This window comes from Motacilla alba, chromosome 5 (genome assembly GCF_015832195.1).
Source record: "Motacilla alba alba isolate MOTALB_02 chromosome 5, Motacilla_alba_V1.0_pri, whole genome shotgun sequence".
NCBI lineage: Eukaryota > Metazoa > Chordata > Aves > Passeriformes > Motacillidae > Motacilla > Motacilla alba.
The window spans coordinates 33,012,007-33,031,300 of NC_052020.1; positions in this window are offsets into that span (position 1 = coordinate 33,012,007).

Below are 19,294 nucleotides of genomic sequence, written 5' to 3' on the forward strand. Positions count from 1 at the left end.
GTTTTGAATATTTGATTCTTAATTCAGTCGCCCACTAAACCTCACCAAGTATATTCAGTATTGGTTAGACATGCTTTATGGTTTCCATAGTATTTTGCCATGGAGAATTCCTTATGCAGAGCTGTGCTTGTATACACTGAGATGGTATTTTTGGCATAGGCTCAAGTTCATTAAGGTATTTGAGAGATGAGAAATGTAAATTCTCATGGGACTTTGAAGTGTTTAAAAACTTCATTGAATTTTGACCTTAGTGGATTCTCAGGATCCACGTACTTGTAGCAATTTCTTACCATTGACTTCTGATGTTGTTTTTAGTTTCCTATTCTTTACAGAAGAAGGAAGGATGCAGCTTTTCAACAGCACTGGGTTCTAAATTAGTGTTTTGAAATAAATTTCTCTTGCTTGAAGAAGACACAGTAATTGCCCAGGCTAAAGCCACATGAGGAAGAAAAGAGAAAGTAGTTCTCTGAATGCAGGATATATAAAACATAAAATATCTATATTAATGGCATAATGGTTGAGTGGGGTTTTTTTAGGCTAACTTCTGAGTGTGCACATTTCATAAAGTGATCAGAGAAATTATTTGTCCCTGAATCATTATGAATACTTGCCATCATGTCAAATTAGCCAGTGATTCAATGAGACTTAGGAATTTCCAAGTAGATTTTCAAACACTTGGCAATAGCCATAAGAGCAATAGCCATAAGAGCACCTTTTGCTGGCAAAGGGAAAACTCTTGGATTTCAAGTGTTGCAGTTGTGAAGCTGCCAGATGGACTTGGTAGAATGATTAGAGAATAATTAACTTCCAAGCTTTTTTAACAGCATTGAAGTTTTTTTTTTTTTCCTTAATACTTTTAAAGTATAGAACAGGAAAAAACAGTATCAAGTTAAATGTATGCCAAGCTCCATGAAATTCATCTATTGCATACCAGTCTGTGTGTGCTGGGATCTCATCTGCCTCTCCTCCTGAAATCATTCTCTCCCTTTTCTCAGAGGAGAGCTCAGGAGTAGCAAATTTAAGTACTTACCTACACAGTGTTCTTTAATGATCTTTCCTTTGAGAAAACCTGAAGTTTTCTCAAACAAGAAACTAATAATAATGCAGAATGTTTGTTCTATCCTTGTGTGTCTTGATTTAAGGGAGAGTACTGTTTATTACTGAATTGCCTGCCTTGGAAGAACTAATTGCGTTGAACATATGGGTATTCAGTTTCATGCAGGATCAATCATGTTCATGCAGAATTTAATAATACTTAGCCTTCAGGCCACAAGCAGCTGGCTCAGATGAGGGTTGTCATCTTTGTTTTCCAGCTAATTGTCTATAAATACTGAGTTTGACAATAATTTACTTGCTTTAGTATTTTGGAAATTTGAAAAGGATTCTCCAGTTGTTTGGGGTTTTGTTCTAAAATGAATAATTTAACTGACAGAGATTCTATAAAAAATTAGGAAAGAATGACTCTTAATGAAGACCCGAAGCTGAAGGGGGCTGCAGAGACCTTTTTGAGTTGTGCAGTTCGCAGCGGACAGTGTCCCCACCTGGCTATGCCATGCTGTGCTCTGTGTGCAGACCCCAGGTGTGTCCGGTCACTTTGGCTCAGTCCTTGTAGAGCAGCAGCCAAGGATGGAGTTGTCCTAGACAGACCTCGGTGCCCTGAAGTCAGGAGAGGAGTGGCAATGGAGGTTGTTTCTGGCTAAAGTGGAGGAAGAGGCAGTGCAACTGCAAACAATTGTAAAAGCTTGAACAGCTTTAATGTGCAGCTTTCTGAGGCACCTGTAAAGAAAGTGGAAGGTTTTGTTGAGGTAACCTGAGCAGAGCAAGTCCTTCATTATCCTTAATGCCATCTTCCACATCTAAAAATTGACTTTTTACAGAGATATAGGTGTGTTAGGAGAATACATCCTCAGGAATTTGAGAAAATCATGTTGTCGTTCCAGCAGTGGTTGGAAAGTTCTTGAGGCTTTGCTTTGGAGTGTGAGATGGGATTTGGGGCCTTTTACTTCCAAAGCTTTTTAGTTCTGTGTTTAATTTTTGGTAAAGGATGAGCATTGTCTTTTCCACCAGAATAGTCTTTTATGATTGATGTACCTTTTCTTTCAAGAAAGATTAGGGGGGAGAAGTGAAGGAGTCTAAAACTGTAATTTTGATCTATGTGGTTTGTTTTCCAATGGCAATATTTGCTAAGGACTTAGCATCTCTATTCAAGTGAACAACAATACCCAGTTGTTAAACTAAATGTATTGACATTTAAAAAAAAATACACACAAATTTAATTACTTTAAAAAGGCAACATTTTTAAATGAACAAAATATTTGTTAAAATAGCTTTGAAAAATATTTTAAACATTATTGCAAAGATTATTATAGCAGTGCGTGAAAATCTAGTGAACAAAATTAAAATCTTTCTAAGGGCAAGATCCCTTAAGGGTATGAACTGGAGGAAAAGATACAAAATTGCTTTATTTTATTGTTCCAAAGCTATAGACTAAGAAATCCATTAAGGACATTTGAGTGAAACTAAAGCGCTATTAGGGGTTTTTCTTCCTATTTATTTAGCCAACCCTTACATGAATTGTCTCATTTTCCTCTTAAACTGAACCTGTAAAACAACTTAGTTACTACTTTCCAGACTTGCTTAGAGACTGGCTTGGAAACAGCTGAACTCTTGGATGCTGATGTAGTGCTAATGCAAAAATGATACTGTAAGGCAATGTCCTGTTCATTTCTGTAACAGCCAGAAAAAGAAAGGTAAAGAGCAATTTACTTTGGGCTCTGTCATCCACATATAGGTGAAATAATGCCATACAAATACAGGCTGGTTTCTGTCTGTGACTGAAATAATGCAGTAAGTGCAGGTTTTGGTAATATCAAAGAAAATGCCTTGGTAACTGTCAGAGCACAGTTTGCTTTTGCTTTAGTCTGTATGGACTTTGAAAGGGCTTGGGCAAAGGTGGTGAGTAAGTCAGGACTAGAACATTCAGGAGCAGTTTTGCCAAGGGGAAAAGAAGAGACCAGTAAATGAGAGACATACAATATATATAATCTGTAATATTAAATATAATAATATATGATAGACTTCTAAAGATAGGGCCATTACTTTTTGCTACCCTACATTGTATTTGTTTTAGTAGTGTATACCAAGTACTGCTCTGTGTTCAGTAAGGCAGGACCTAACTTCCTTTGGAGGGGAAGGAAGCACTGGCAGTTTCCTTTCCCTCTTGGAATGGATCTTGCCATTTCCTGGCACGTAAAAGGCTATGAATCCTGAACAAGAGTATTCTCACAAGGAGTAGAAATTAAGGGGTTTTTTTTAACAGAATTGCTTTGCTGACAGGACAAGGGAGACAAACTTTCTGAAATCACTGAAATCTTTTGAAAGAAGACCTAGAGGTTGTGATGATCACATGCTGAATAAACATGGTGACATACAATTCTATTGAAGCAAGAAGGAGGTAACACTTGAAATCTTGTGGCAAGCAGACAAAAGTCAATGTCCTGGTCAACAAATGAATCACAATCCACAGCAGTCAAGAAGCGGTGAGTGCTGTTAAGAAATATGACAGCATAGTTTCCTTTGCCAAATATGGTAATGCTCTCAGGAGAGATAATCAATTGAAAATGAATGTTTTTGTGGGAATTTTGGAGCTGGTTTTATGGCCCTTAGTGTTTCCTTTGCTGTGTAGTTTCTCAAGCGTGGTTCTTATGCAATCCTTTTTCTCAAAGTATTGGTTGCTTAGGTACCTGTTGGAAAAGCCCAATAACAGTGTAATGTTCATATGCTATAATGTTTTCAAACATTACAAAGAATGCTGTTTCCATTGCAAATTGCAGAACATTCTTGAAAGACTTTCAGCTAAGTATCCTCTGTAAATTATGCATTTTCCTAAGTTTTTGGGAGGTATCTGAAAAAGTACAATACACAAACTTCCAAACCTTGCAGACATGAGCATCTACAAAATGGTTACATTGAAGAGAAAGAAAAGAGAGAGAAACAATAATTGTAGTTCCTCCCTCTCAGTTTATAAATAGTAGTATTTCAGACTAAACACTACTACAGTAATTAGAAAGTGATTTTTCCCCCACACTTAGGGTAGGTAAGAAGGACCTTAAGGTAGGAAGAAGGACAGATCATCTCTCCAGGCCTTGCTCTGGCAGGGCTTTAGCTTAATCTAACCAATATAAGGAATAATGTAATATGTTGCTATTAAGAAAGATATTGTGTTTTATTTAGCTGCCATTATGATTTTCACTCACCTTGAAAAAGGAGCAAGGGCAAGGATAACTGAATCAAGCAAGAGCATTAATTATGTGTAATACATAGTAGCCTGTTGCTGTGTCACTCTCTCTGGAAAATGAGATTCAAAAAGAAGCTGAAGAGGAGTTGTTTCAGCTACAGGTAAAAACTTCCCAGAGTTCAGGCATTATCTTTCTACTTAAGAAACACTGTCAGAGCAGAATACGTTTCTCTGCATGTTCTAAGAAAATGTAGACCCAAACAAAAGGTTGAGCCAGCAGCTAAAAATGACATAGTTCACCTATAGATGTCAGTGAAAAAGCTATATACAATAACAGTGCATGTTTGCTTAATCAAACATTAGAATTTTGTGATTCCAAAGAACAGCATAAAAGAAGCAAGCTGGATTGCCAAATAAGGATCAGGAATACATCAGTCCTGGCACCATTTGCAAGAGATAAAAAGAAGCCGCCTGTATTGCATTTATCAAGTGTGAATTCCTAAATTGCTGCAACCCACTGTAAGAGAAGCCCTGCTACGCATCTAGAGACGCTTCAGCATCCTGCTGTGCTAGTCTGACATCTCTTGTGTGTCAAGAGCACTTATTTTTAGACGGGACAGTCGTCGTTAGGGACAGAATGTGTCTTAACTACTGTAAAGGAAGAAAGGAAGTAGTTCAGGGGCAGCAGAAGTGGGTAGGGAGAAGCTCAGTACAGAGGCACAAAGAGTCTGTTTCTGACCACAAGCCACAGCAGTTTAGGCTTGCCCTATTTTTTCAGAGTGAATTTTGGCAGCAGCAGTCATGTCCTATTGGGCAATACCTGTTTTCTAAAATGAGACCATGTTTTGCAAGCTGAGTCAAAGAGGGGAGAAATAGACTCACGGATAATCTTCCTCTGCTGAGGACACATTCAAGAGCACTGGAAGAGGACTAATTGGGATGAAAAAAAGTCCAACTGTGGAAAGGTTTTCTTGCTGTCTGTCATTGACAACCCTTGGAAATGTGATCAGGGTTAAATAAAAAAACTGCTGTATTGCTATTATGCAATGTAATGTATGATCTAAATTTGAAGAGAACTCATGCAAATCCAAATATTTCATCTGTATAGCTCTGAATTAAACCTAATAATCACTAAATTTAAGATAAGAAGAGATAATGGTTTTGCCTATGAGAAAGATATACTGAAATTTACTGTTCTTTGATTAAAATATTTACTAAGTCTCTATTAGGATTTCTGTGGTTTCATACAGACTCTAGAGGAGAATGCTACATATTCACCTTCAAGAAAATTTTGGGTTCTTATTTTGCAGACTGGTTTTTTACTGATGGCCTACTGTGTATTGGTCTGGATAAGAGAATCTGTGTAGTAGTGAGAAATCTTGTGGAGAGCAAAGCCAGAACCCATGGCTTCCAGTTCAATAGTGTATTATAACTTTGTATCTGAACTACTGCAACACATGTGTTTTACATAAACTTTAGTGATGAGCTATGGGTTTTCAAACAGAAAATAAATTACATTATTTGGAAACTCCTGTGGGATTTTTTTTTTTTAATAATAGGGTGCTAGACATGATCACAATTTTCCAAAAGCAATGCTTTTCCCAAAATGTTGGAATAATGTTGCAATTTTTTGGGCACTTATTTAAAAGCAAATAACAAATAGAAACTAGCACTTGCCTTTAGAAATGTACTTTTCCCTTCCATGAATTATACATTTTTAGGAAGTCAAGGGATGAAATTGAAAGTAAAAGGTGCAATATTGAAAAACACCAAAAGCAAACAAAAAAAAATCAACCAATCAAACTAAAAAACCCACCCACACCAAAAAAACACCCCAACATATTTGATTGTTTAAATTTTCTGTTGTTTTGTTTTGTTTGTTGATCCAATTAGCACTGAAAGGAATTTAAAATTTGGAGTTTCATGCAAAATGAAAACATCAAATTATGACCAGCTCTGGTCAAACTTGTTTGGATGTTGAACCATTTCTGCACTACCACTTGTGTCTCAGTTTTGAAAAATGGCTAATCTCTGTGCAGAAGTGCGTGATTCACTATAATCTTCATAAAGTTCAAGCTTTTGGAATTGTCCTAAATGCCCCGCCTTCCTGTCCTGGTAAAAGATGTAGTATCACTGTTTCTTTCCTTGTCCACTCTGTCCACGTTTGAGGCACCTGCTAGTTTTACTCAGAGCTAAGAAATGCTAAGAAATTTTCACAGGCTCAGTTCTTTATCTCATTTGATCTCTAATGTACTATGAACTAATCTTGTTCCTGCATACACAGATACTTCAGTGATGGGACAGTTGTCCTAGATTGCTCCCTGCTCCTGCAGTGCTCACCCACTGGCGTTCTGTCAGTCTGAGCTGCGTAATGAGACGAGACACTGAGGACAGCTGCTGCTCCTGACTCATCCCAGTGCTCAGTACCTTCCTGTAACTCTGAGCTGAAACAATCACTGTAAATTGGAAACAAATACTGAGCAAACACAGCAGGTATAATACTTGAAATTTTTATCTATTGAAACACAAATATCAGTGGAAGTACACATGCATACCTTGTGTAGTGGTAAATTTATATCAAGCTGATTTTAAAGAGAATTTCTTACTATTATCACAAAAGTGTTCAGTTTTGTCAGTACGAAGCCTGAGATTTTATATAAATACAAGGTAAAGCCTATTTTGTAAATTATTAGTTTAAACCAGGTTTTTGATACTATTTCATTTTAAGGAACTGAGTGAATATGCTTTCTTCCTATGTAAATATGCAAAAAGCCTTTCAATTTAAACAACATAAAAGGGTTTGTCCTGCAAATTTAAAGTTATTCTATTTGCATTTATTTTATTACATTTAGAAATGATGCCTTACAGTGTTCCAAAATGAATACAGTGGAATAAAGGGCCAATGCAAGTTACTGTCATTGCAAATGCTCCTCTACCGTGGAGGAGGAGGAGGTGGGAAGAAAACAATCCCTCTCTTATATTCCTGAATTCTGCCAGCAAAAGAGTGTACTAGAGGAAAGCATGTTTCACCCAAGCTAATGAGGCTTTGGATCAAAAATATTTATCTTGATTCTCCTGGACCTTAGAGAAAGATGCTAAATTTATCCACATATAAATTTGTCCTAAAAATTGCTAAGCAAACTTTTTCATAAGGGATTGCATGGCTGTGAGTAACTGGGACCTGGGAGGCAATTTAGGCATAAGCTGGTGAGACCATTAGATCAGAGGTGCATAATGGGCCATGAGCACAGGGTGAGGAGATGCCCAGTAATGTGTAGCAGTGAGCTAAATGTGTACCTCAGTGGTTTAGCTTTAATTTATGAATGTAACAACAGCTCCGTGTTTCTTCTGGCAACATCTTGTAAATGAGCTATAAATACATCTGCTTTGATAAAATATATTCCCAGTTGGCACCTGTCTGCACCTTAGGCTACTTTTCTCCTTTGAGAAGCAAGGGGCAACTGTGTTTGTTAGTGTTCTCACACTGATGCCTGCAGAGCCACGCTCTCTTCCTCAAGTCAACCAGAAAAGCCTCTTCCCCTACCCTCTGTCTTCTGCCTCAGTTTGCTGTTCATAGGAACTTCTCAGCTTGGAAACTTTGCTGAATGAGTTTTGCAGCTTTTTGCACTATAGCTATAGACACATTCAACAGACAGTTGAAGGGAAAGACATAGGCTTCACCTTGCAAGGTGAGCCTCTGAGAGATTAATGTGAAAAAAGAAAGAATTTGCTCATAAGCAGAAATCTGTATAAGGTTTATAAGGGTAACTGTAACACTAAAGGGTCAAACTGCCACTGCCTCACTCAATGTCAGCCATGTACATCAAAGTCTCACCTAAGCCACACAACCCTGTGGCACTAGGTAGGAAATATGTGCAGATTTTCAGGTTGTGGTTTTAGATTTTGATGTTTATGTGCTGTTGTAGTCACAGAAGTTTTGGTTTGGACAGGGGTTTTTCCTTTCACATCTACTCTATGCTGTATGGGTATCAGCATCTTTTCAAATCAGCAGTCTTGAAGACAAGGAAAAATTATTCATAACAATCTTTTGGGTAATTCTGAGAAAAGACTTGAATGTGTTCATAATGTTTTCATTAAATTTTTTGGCTATCACCATTTCAGATACTCTTGTAAAATCTGTTTAAAATAGGGAACTCCCTCATCCAATAGAACAAGAAAGACTGTACTTTCTTCTCTTGTTCTAGCTTGAAGCCAGACTTGGGACATCATAAATCTATTCATAACTGAGAACTTTGAAGACAAATTTAACTAGCTATTTAATTGTTTAGGAAAGGCAATCAGAAATTAAGCAGTAATTTGCAATATTTTTTCTGTGGGGACATGTCCAGAGTGAAGGTTTTGTTCATTTTCGATTGGAAGAAAAAATTCAGACCATCTCCAAATTAATGTTAAGGCCCTGTTCAGCAAATATAAGACTGAAGATACAGTGCCATTATTTTGCTCTTTCCTGTGCATTTTCTTTATTTGAATGTGTTCTTTTTCTTAAGTTGACTGTGTGTTTAAAATTTCAGCTGGCAAGCTGTCAGTCTTGCCAGCAGCACCATAACTGTGAATATCATGACATCCATATACTTCAATTTTCAACCAAAATATTTGTTTTGCAACTTCAGTGATGGAATGAATTTATGAAAAAAACCCTGATTTCTCCATATCCACTGTGAAAAAAAAGTTGACATAGTTCAAATCAACATATATTTACATTCACTATAAGATGTTTTGTTAAACTAAATGCTCAACTCATTTTGTGGCAGAGACTTTCTCTGAAGTATCTCCACAAGAAGAAAGTTACTTAGAATATCTTACAACATTTCACTCTGATGTGGTTTAATATAGTCTAAGTGGATTTTAACAAAATTTTCTGAAGCATAAACATGGTTGAATTACAAAAAAGCTGTCTATACAAAAGCATTTGTTAAATGCCTTTAAAAAAATTACCAAATGTGCTAACAGAAACACAGACTGGAACATTCCCCAGAAGCCATAGAATGTTCTTGTCATCTAGCAAAATGATGGCAAAGACTAGTAAATTGGAGGGTTTGAGGAAGAGCTTATATAATGAACAAAAGCAGAAACTTTCACATAGGGCTTTTGGGACATGTCTTCCTCCCTGTCTGGTTGTTTCCTGTTTCTTCGGTATGCCTGTACCAAAATCACAAAATTGCAGAATATTTTGGGTTGAAAGGGTCCCACAAGGATCACCGAGTTCAGCTCCTGGTCCTGCATAGCACCATCCCCAAGGGTCATACCATGTGCCTGAGAGCATTGTTCAAACATTTCTTGAACTCTGTCAGGCTTGGTGCTGTGACCACCTCCCTGGGGAGCCTGTTCCAGGGCCTAAACACCCTCAGGGGGAGGAACATTTTTCTGATGTCCAATCTAAAGCTCACCTGATTCAGCTTCATGCCATGTGAATGACATGAAAAAAAAAAATAAAAAATATATATATATATATCTTTCACAGTGACCACAGTGAAGTTTTATGTAAGATCACTGAAAAACTTTTCTAGCCCTCCCTATTTTTCTATTCCTGCCATGGAAGGAATGGAGGGACTAATTTTTAATATCTTCATGTGTGCCATGTCTCTCCTCCAGAAGTTTTCACTAATCAAAACACAGCATGCACATTCATTAGTGTCTGCTTTTAGTTTCCCTGCCATGTTTTTTGTAGCTGAGATCAGAAGAAACTTACTGTATTCACTGAAATGCATCTGCCAAACCACGGCTGAGGCTGGAAGCTGCATCTTCAGCTCTTCAGAATAGGTGACATACAAGGGTCTTACCAGGGTAGCCATCAATGCCTCTTGGGATGTGCAGTCTCTGGCTGATGCTGGTGACTTCTGCACACTTCTGTCCTTGCCCAGCAGCTCCAGATAGCCCAGCCACCAGTTGGGATTCCATGAGCCAGCACAAAGATATTTCCTGCCATGGTTGCCAGTTTACAGGTGCGAGTGTTGGGAAACGTCACGCTCAGGAGCACCTCAGGTCCTGAGAGACACTTGCTGCCTACAGAAGTCCCTCCATTCCTTGCAGCCCTCCTGAGGCATGAGTCACTTGCTGTACCACACCTGTGGCTGTGGCACGGCCATGTTTTGGCTATAGTGGGGTTGGTGGTGTTCACAGGTGACACAAGAGGAGACAGGTGGGTGTCAAACACTGTATTCACATTGGTTTCCTGCTTTGTTGAATGCCTGCTGGAGAAAATGTGATCATTTAGAAAGCCATAAATCTGTGCTGTCAAGGTAAGGAAGGCTGTTTCCCATACATTTTTCTGGTTTTACTCATAGTTGATAAATTTGTGTACTTTACAGTATGATATCATAAGGCAGTAAAAATTCAGCTAGTTAATCCACACCTTCTGATCTTCAAGCCCCTCTTTGGTCCATTTTCATTAACAGGAATGATGAAAACTGAGTATGTTATTTAGATTAGTATGTTAGATTGTGGGAGTGTGTTAGTATGATTAGTGTGATTCTATGAAATTAGTCCACAAGCAACACTCTCCAGGTAAAGCTATACTGTTCAAGAAAACATTCTTTCTGATCATACTTTAAATGCTTTGTAAGCAGAACTTGTCTGCAGAAATGGAACTGTGTATGTTGCCCATACACCCAGTGATACTCTTATTTTTCATGTCATCGTTTACTTTGTCATGATTTTGAAGAGGTGCCTCCTGGGTGTTGTTCATGTATTTCATTAACATCTGAATTAGAGCAATCTGTTTAACTCAAGAATATTGTACCACATCCAGTTATCTCTCCTTAGGCTGAGTAATACTGCTTTTTACTACCCCAACTTTTGCTTCTCTTTCTCTCTCCTTGATGTTTAACTCCTTTATCACCTTGTTAACTAGTATATATAACTATATATAACTATATAAGTATATATATATATATAAGTATATATATAAAGTATATATACTATATATATACACTTATATATATAAGTATACTTTTATACTATATAAGTATATATATACTATATATACTTATATATACTATATATACTTATACTATATAAGTATATATAACTATATAACTAGTTAACAGCAGTCATCTGATAACCAAGAGTGTACAGAGTTCTTGGATTCTAATTTTAAAAGAATTTTCTGAGCACCTTGTATTTTTACCATGAAATCTCAATAATGAATTATTAAAAATGAAACACTGAGACATGTATCAGTATTTTAGATATGATGCTTTATTTTTCCATTGCACCATTTTTCTAGGTTTATTTAGTTCTTGGACCTCTCACAAGACCATGAGAAAATGGCAGGCTGTGTTTTCAATTGTGTGGTGTTGTCATAAATATATCTGCAATTTTCCAGTCTGCTGAAAGAATGAGCAAGGCAGAAATAAAATACTCTGACATATCACAACACATCTCAGTCATTGAGGAGATAGCTGTTAATATTCTTAGTGGATAATAGGCTTGATGGATCTGTTAAATAAAGCACATAGTCTCAAAGCTCATCACAGGGAGTAGGTGATAATGAAAAGAACCAGCAGATATGCAAACTTCATTAACCTGCTACTGGTTGTGTGCAACCTATTCCTCGTTAAGCCAGAAAATAAGCAATGTTGTCAGCCTGCAATGTTCTGCAGCTTTATGGACTAGCCATAGCCTAATTCTTGGGATTTTAATAATGTGTTATATTCCAAATGTACTGTCTTCCATACATTAATTTTATTCTTCATCTATAACCATATTTCATCATGCATTGAAGGGACATTGAAATTTATCTCTGTAGAGCTGTGTTAAAAGTTTGCATCTAAGTCATTCTGCTCTAGAATGTTACTCATTAAAGTGAATCTGGTATTTTCCTTTCTTCCTTAGGAAGAAACCCCAAAAGGCATGTCTGACTTGGTATTTTTTAATTAGACTTTTGTTAAATAGAGGAAGCAGATCTTTCTCGCCTGAAAATATCTTTCACTCCCTCCCTCAAAAAAAAAAAAATTCAAACAAAAGAGGTCTCTCTATATATCTCTATATGCAATTGCAGTCAAAATCAACCCTTCTTTTCCATGTCAGTGGTTTCAGATGGCAGAAGCCACTGCCATCTGCATATCATGGAGATTATTTTGCCTCATGCCTTATTTTACTGGTATTTCTTGGCTGGCCCATAGGTGTAGCCTTGTGTGCCCTCCCTGGATTCCTTTCTCCTCCCTTGGCTTCAACAGGACCTGATGAATGAAGCAAAGTGTCACTGAAGGGCACGTGTCTGGGGAGGCAGCGTGCTCACAATGCATGCAATGGCCAGCTCCTGTGCCAGGCAGTGGAGACAGCTCTGCACCACACCAGCTCTCAGCTGTAGGCTGTTGGATTTCATCGTTTTCTCTGTTAATCCTTGTTTTTCAGGTCTGAACCACCTTTCTCTTGAGCATGTCACAGAAACCTTAACAATCCAGAGATTTGTCTCCTAAAATATACAATGGAAGCTATTGTAATGAAAATGAGCAATGATACCTTGTACTTTTAGAAGGTAGTTTGCTTGGAAAAGGTAGATATATTTGCATTTGTCAGGTTTTGAACTCAGTGTCAAAACCTAGTTAATTAGAAAAGATTGAAAACAGGAGGATAGGGCAGCCAAGGTTATACTGTGGAGACAGACTTGAATGTAACTAAGTAAGAATGAGGTTATAGGGCTGATGAGACGTTGTTGAAAGACTTAGAGGAAAACAATGCACCCAGGAATGATACTTATCTCCAACATGGTTGTGGAAAACACACATATTGCTGTGATGTTATGGTGCTATATGATGTCACTTCTGAATTTCAGCTTCCTTTTTTAAATCTCCCTGAAAACTTTGTGCAAAGACGATTCAGTGAAAGTATACCATGCTTGCAAAGTCAAGAATCTGAACTCAGGAATGTTTCTCTTACTGATTAAGTAGAAGTTAAATGACTGCATATATTTTCTTTAGCAGGGGTTTTGGTATTGCTCTGGGTACTACAGGGATGTGCTCTGGGTGTGATGCTCCAGACTTTAATTTTATTTAAACCTATTGCAGAGCTTTTCATAATCTACCCTCTTGATCTGCAGGGCCCTTGGAAAACTCGGTGGTGAAGAAGGGTGCAGGAAAATGCCTGAGAAAACCAGAGTCCATCTTTTCCTGCCTACAGCTTAGAGAACCATCTCCAAGGTTGTTTACAGTATTTATGTAATGCAGTTACTTTTTAGCTACTGAAAGGGAAGAACAGATAGAGAAACAACCCCCAAATATTTCTCTTAACATCTGAAATATTACCTCTTTTTGATGATACACCTATCATCAGGGTATAGTGTGTATAGCCATACATAATTACTCTTTTAATAGCTTCTAGAACTACCTTGAACTTGGCTCAGAGAGGTAGTGATATGTATTTCTACCTCAGTAGGAACACAAAGGGATTACATACACTATTTGAGAATAAGCTATTTATGAATAAGCTACGGCAATTAAAAAGCCTTTGGAAAATAAAGTTGGCCATAACTGATGCATTTTTTAGCCTTTAGAAAGTGGTTTCAGGCTGTGAATCCAAACTGGCAAAAAAAGAGTATCTAAGCTTTGAAGATGAATGGTATTTCAGAAATACCCTTGTCCTCATTTAGCCTCAACCTTCAAGCATCATCTTATGCTGAACTGGGTGATGATACACGAGAGAAATTTAATATTTTAGAGGATAGGATCAGAGAATACACAATGCTGACTGAGGTGATTCACTGGGGGGTTTTTTTTGCTGATTCTGTTCTCTGAAACATTTAACTTCCCCTGTGTATTAACATGGGAGCTGTGAATTCTGCTAGGGCAGAGCAGACAGATAAAACTTAGACATTAAACATTCATCTAACACTCATGTTAATACATAAAGTGGAAATATGAGATTTAGATTGGGCACAGTATGTGTTTTTGATATTAAAAATAAGAGAAATAAATACACCCAAACTCAAACCCTAAACTTAGTATGTGGTTCATGAGAGAGACTTCCTATAGGTTGGTTTTTAAGTGCTGGAATGAAAGCATATTTTTTGTTTACTTATTTAGCACAGACAGAATGACTCAGATATTTTCTCTTTTCTCCCCCTTTTATAGCTCCATAATAATCAAACAGAATTTAGAAAAATTTCTGAAAAATCAGATTTTTTGTTGAAAGCTGATTTTGAAATATTTGTATCTGTTAATTTTTGTTCTGCATAGAAGTCCACTTTCTAAAAATCAATCTTGTAATCAGATTTCCTTCTCAATCATAAATGTTGCTGTGTGACTTCCAACAGTGATTGTAGTGGCTGGTAAAACAGAATCTCCAATGTACAAACATCTTTAAGCTATTCAAGCCTAGCAGGTGCTTCTTGGGAGTACTGGAGCAGTAGCTGGTTGGCTCTTTGTGTCAGTTTTGTCACACACCCAGTTACACATCCACAGGGTACCAATGTGTCATGGCTGTGTCTGTGGCCTGGAGTCCCAGAAGGATTTGTGAGAAGTGCACTGGGAATTAGAATATCGAGTGATCTCTATGAGTACCTCTCTAATTTTCTCTTCCCTCCCCATCTTCCTCAAATTAAAAATTAGTAGATGATTGCTCAAAACCTTTTGGATTGCAATGAGTTTTGGAAGCCACCAATCAAGACAGATGTGAATGTTGTTCAGAATAGCCTCCATTCTTTTATTCTTTTCCCTTCCCTTTCACTCTTAATGTGCCATCCATCTTTATTATTTTTAAATATTTCCTGTATTTTTCCTATTTTTGCTAGGTTTTTGTTTAGTTCACTGTAATTTGCATGCTCTTTTTTTTTCTTTTAAGTTTTTTTCATTTGATATTTTGTTAATAGATTTTATTTTCCTTCATTATATTTTCCACCTTCTCCATTACACACTTTACTTTGTTAAAGTCCCTTTTATATTTAAAAAGCCACTTTTATGCCTGACATAACAAGTGTAGAATTCCTTGTGCTGAGTGTGTCTTAAGGGGTTGTTGCATTTTGCTTTGTGTTGTTGTGTTTTGGTTTTTTGTTGTGTTTTTTTGGATCACAGTCTGTTAAACCTTATGTTATTAAGTTTTCTTGTTCAACCATCCTTGATCAGATTTTGGACTACATCCTATTTATTGTTTCCTAGGTGGAATGGGCCTCCAGTGTTATGTGTTCTAGGCTGGTGGTCTCCAAACTTTTTTGACTGCACACCTCTGTCAGTAACAATTTTAAGTGAGCACATCCAATCTATGTATGTTTATTAATGTATAACTCATGTATGAGCACTACTGTAAAAACACATTCTGTACACTATAAAACATAAAAAACCCAAAATTAGAGAGTGAATGAGATAAAGATGAAACAAACAAAATTTAATTTTTTTTAATCTTATCTATTGATGATGAATATTTTGAATTACTATTTTCCGCCTGTACCCCAGTGGGTTGTTTGTGCACCCCCTTCGCTCCTTGCATCCCACTTGGACCCCACAGCATTTACCTTGTGTAACATTCTTTTCCCCAGCTCAAATTTCTAGGGTACTAAGTAGAACCAGAATAATTTCTTCAGTTTTCCTTTTAGAATAGGAAAACATTCTTTTCAGAAATGGAAAATTTCCTTTTTAGAAAAGGAAACTTTCATCTATCTCACATGATTTTTTTCCGTGCTAAGTAATTAATCTCTCCTGATATCATAAGAATTGTTTTTTGGTAGCAGTGAAATTTTTATATCCAACTACATTCTCCCAACAGTTCCAGAACCAGGAGGTAAACCAAGAATACATGTTAAGCTGTGATTTTTGAACCCCTTGTGTTTCTGTGCTCAAGATTTTTTTTTCATTTGAATAATGTAGAGATAATTTTCATAAAGTTAAGACCTCCAGTATTTAGTTTCCTTTTTATTAATAATTGAACGCAGAATCTCACTGCTCTTTGGCTTCAGGTGGGTATAACTGCTGAAACCAGCAGTACTTTCTAGGGCTTTCAAGAAGATCAGGTTGGAGAACATGGCTGAGCAAAGGAATTTCTTCATGTTGATAACCATGTCATCATGTTAAAATCATCTGTAAAACTGCATGACCCAAAACACTCGAAGGAATGGGGGGTATTTAGAAAATTTGAGGACTGTAGGACTGATGCTTAAAACCATTGGAGTGGTACTTTTAAGAAGATTTTTTTTTTCTTTTTTGGGTTGATCAACAGTTGATAATCAATTTATTTATTAATAAGTAATTTATCCTGTACCTCTTTGCTTTGTGCATAGAAGCCTCACAGGAATTTTGGGAATGTAAAATTCACTAAGAACGAACATTGTAGTTATATCTCCGACCAGAAGACCTCTGAAGATCCAGAAAACCACTGTCCACTTAGGACAGAGGCAGGCCGTTAGCTAGACCAAGACTGTAATTATAGTGCATATTCTATCTTTTTGTCTTAATGTTCAGGCTTTGAGAACTCATTTAGTTTATATGTAAACTTCTTAGTGTATATGCTTCCAGGCCAACAGGAATTTTCAGAGTATATTTAGACATGATATTTTCAATATTCATCCTATTATTTATTTAATATTGAATTTATTTTATGCTTGTATAGAAATGCATCTCCTTCCTGGTGTTATGGAAATTGACTCAGCAAAATAATGTGTCAGCTGCTTAGTTCAACACTTTCTGCTGTGGTTTGAACTCTTCCAATATTCTTTCAAGGTGACAACCTAAATTAACAGTTTTGTAGGGTACACAATGATTCATAATTAATGGCCAGAGTAAATATGCTAGTTATATTTCTATCAAACAAATATTTCTTTATCCTTGGGCATTTATGCCTTCTATTTAACTATAAATAGTTGTTGTGTCCTTCTCAAATTGATATGAAAGCAATATACCCTAGACAATTCTTGGGCTTATTCCAAAGCAAATAAATTCAGTGAGAGTGTATTAAGAATTTTGGTGCAGTTTTTATGAGCTCCTTAAGCTTTCTTCTAAAGATTTTCTCTCAAACATATCTGGTTTTGGAATTTCCTGGAGTTAATTCCCATTTTTCTTGGACTGGAGTACTTAGAAGCTGCATTCTGAGTGCAGTAGTTAAATTCTTACAGCAGCCATTCTTACAGCAGACAACTCAGATAGTTTCCATCTGAGTTGTCATAGAGTTCTCACTGGGAATCAGCTTGACCATGAATGACAGAAAAAGGAAACGATGCAGATGAGTCTTACAGAAGACAAAGTATTTCTTTTCAGTTTCGAAAAGCTTTAATAAAATTTACATTTCAGAAGAGATTCTGTATTTAAGGCCTTTACCTTCAAAATGGTATCATTTTTGAAAGCATCATAGATTTTAACTGTTACTTTCAAAAAAATATGTGTAGTGTGCTAAATGTAAGGAAGGCTGGAGGTTCTGCATACCTAATTCTGTTGCCTCTCACTCAGCAGGAGTCTAGAGAATTGGCAAAGGTGTGTTGGTTCCACCTGCAATATGTGAGATGGCTTGGAACCCTCAGCAAGCAACTTCTTTTTTACTAGTTTTTGCTGAATCCTTTGTCTTAAGGCCATTTTCTCTCATTTTGAAATGCAGTATGCTTTATTTGAAATTTTCTTCATGAAAAGCTATGCCATGAAGACAATACAACCCAAGACAAGACATTTTGGCACTGTGAAACAACTGCTTATTATGAGAGCCATTCCTCTGAGGGCAACCTTGTGGCCTGGTAGTTTAGATACCATTTTGCAAAGTAGGAAAACATTTAGATTTTCCTTGTGGTCACTGCCTTTGGTTGTACTATGTGTATTATTTTTGAAAATATTTTGTGGGGAAATAATTGCTTTATGAACCATTGAATTGACCTTTTTTTTTTCCCCCGAACATCTACTCTGCTTAAGGCAACCTATTAAAACTGTGTTTTCAGCAACACTTTCCCCAGTTGACTAAAATGATGAACTTTTGCCAGTGAGATTTTACTGAGTTCCATCTGGTACTTTCTCTGATCTTGAATTACTGAGATTTTAGGTGGATTACCTGCTCCTTGAATATGCATTTAACCTTTCAATTTTGACCCTTTTTCCCCAGAAGTTTTCCAGGGTTTTGAAATGATTCAAACCCCCATCAGCAATGGATCATTGTTTCTAAGCTTAGAATACTTCCTGTTTGTCAATTCTTTACTGGATGACTGACAATCAATAGAAATTTTAGCTGTGCCTTAACAGTATTTTAAATAGAAAATTCTATTGCTGCTGTCTACAACTCCTACCTGCAGTACATACTCGACAACTTTATACAAAATGTTAATTGAAATTTGAATTTTAGATACCTTTGTAGCAAGCATTAATAATTACTTAGTTTGATGAGCCAATAAGAAAACTTCCTATGCTAAGGATGACAGTACCTCAAATAAAGTATCCCAATACACTGGAAATCCAGTATTCTGTTCTACAATTAACTCAGAAATGCCTCGTTTTCTAGCATGTTAATGAAATCTTGGTAAATGCTTAGTCTTACATAAAACAGGGCTTTTTAGCAAGAAAAATGAGGGACATCCTGACTTTTTTTTTCTATAGTTTGGACCTTGAAAAAATAAGTGACAAAATAAGTACTGGTAGGAAATATTTCCCACTGTCATCCTAGAATACTATTTAGAAAGTTATTGAACCCTGGATGTAATCCCCTTTTAGTCCACTGAAATTGCTTTCATCACCAAGCATTCTATAATGGCTTAAAATGTGGGTTTGCTATTCTCATTTCACTCTGATTTTCTGTTGTGGTATTGGTTTTCTTAGCCTGTAGGTACTTAATAGGAGTAACTTAATAAATGCTGTCTGAGATGTTAAAAGTCTGTCAGTACGGTTAAAATGTTGCACATATATTTTATTGGTAAAATGAAAAATGTCAGTCTGCCATGGATTCTTATTAGTTGTACTGAATATATTACGGAAATTCTGGACTGGAATTAAGATTGCCTTACTGAAGACAGCTCATTGTAGGACATGGATTTTGTAAATATTTGGGTGTTCCTTATAAAACACACTATGCAAGTAACCATTGATAAAATCTGGTAAAAAGCCTAAGCCATACCTGCACAAAAAATGTAGCCATATTATA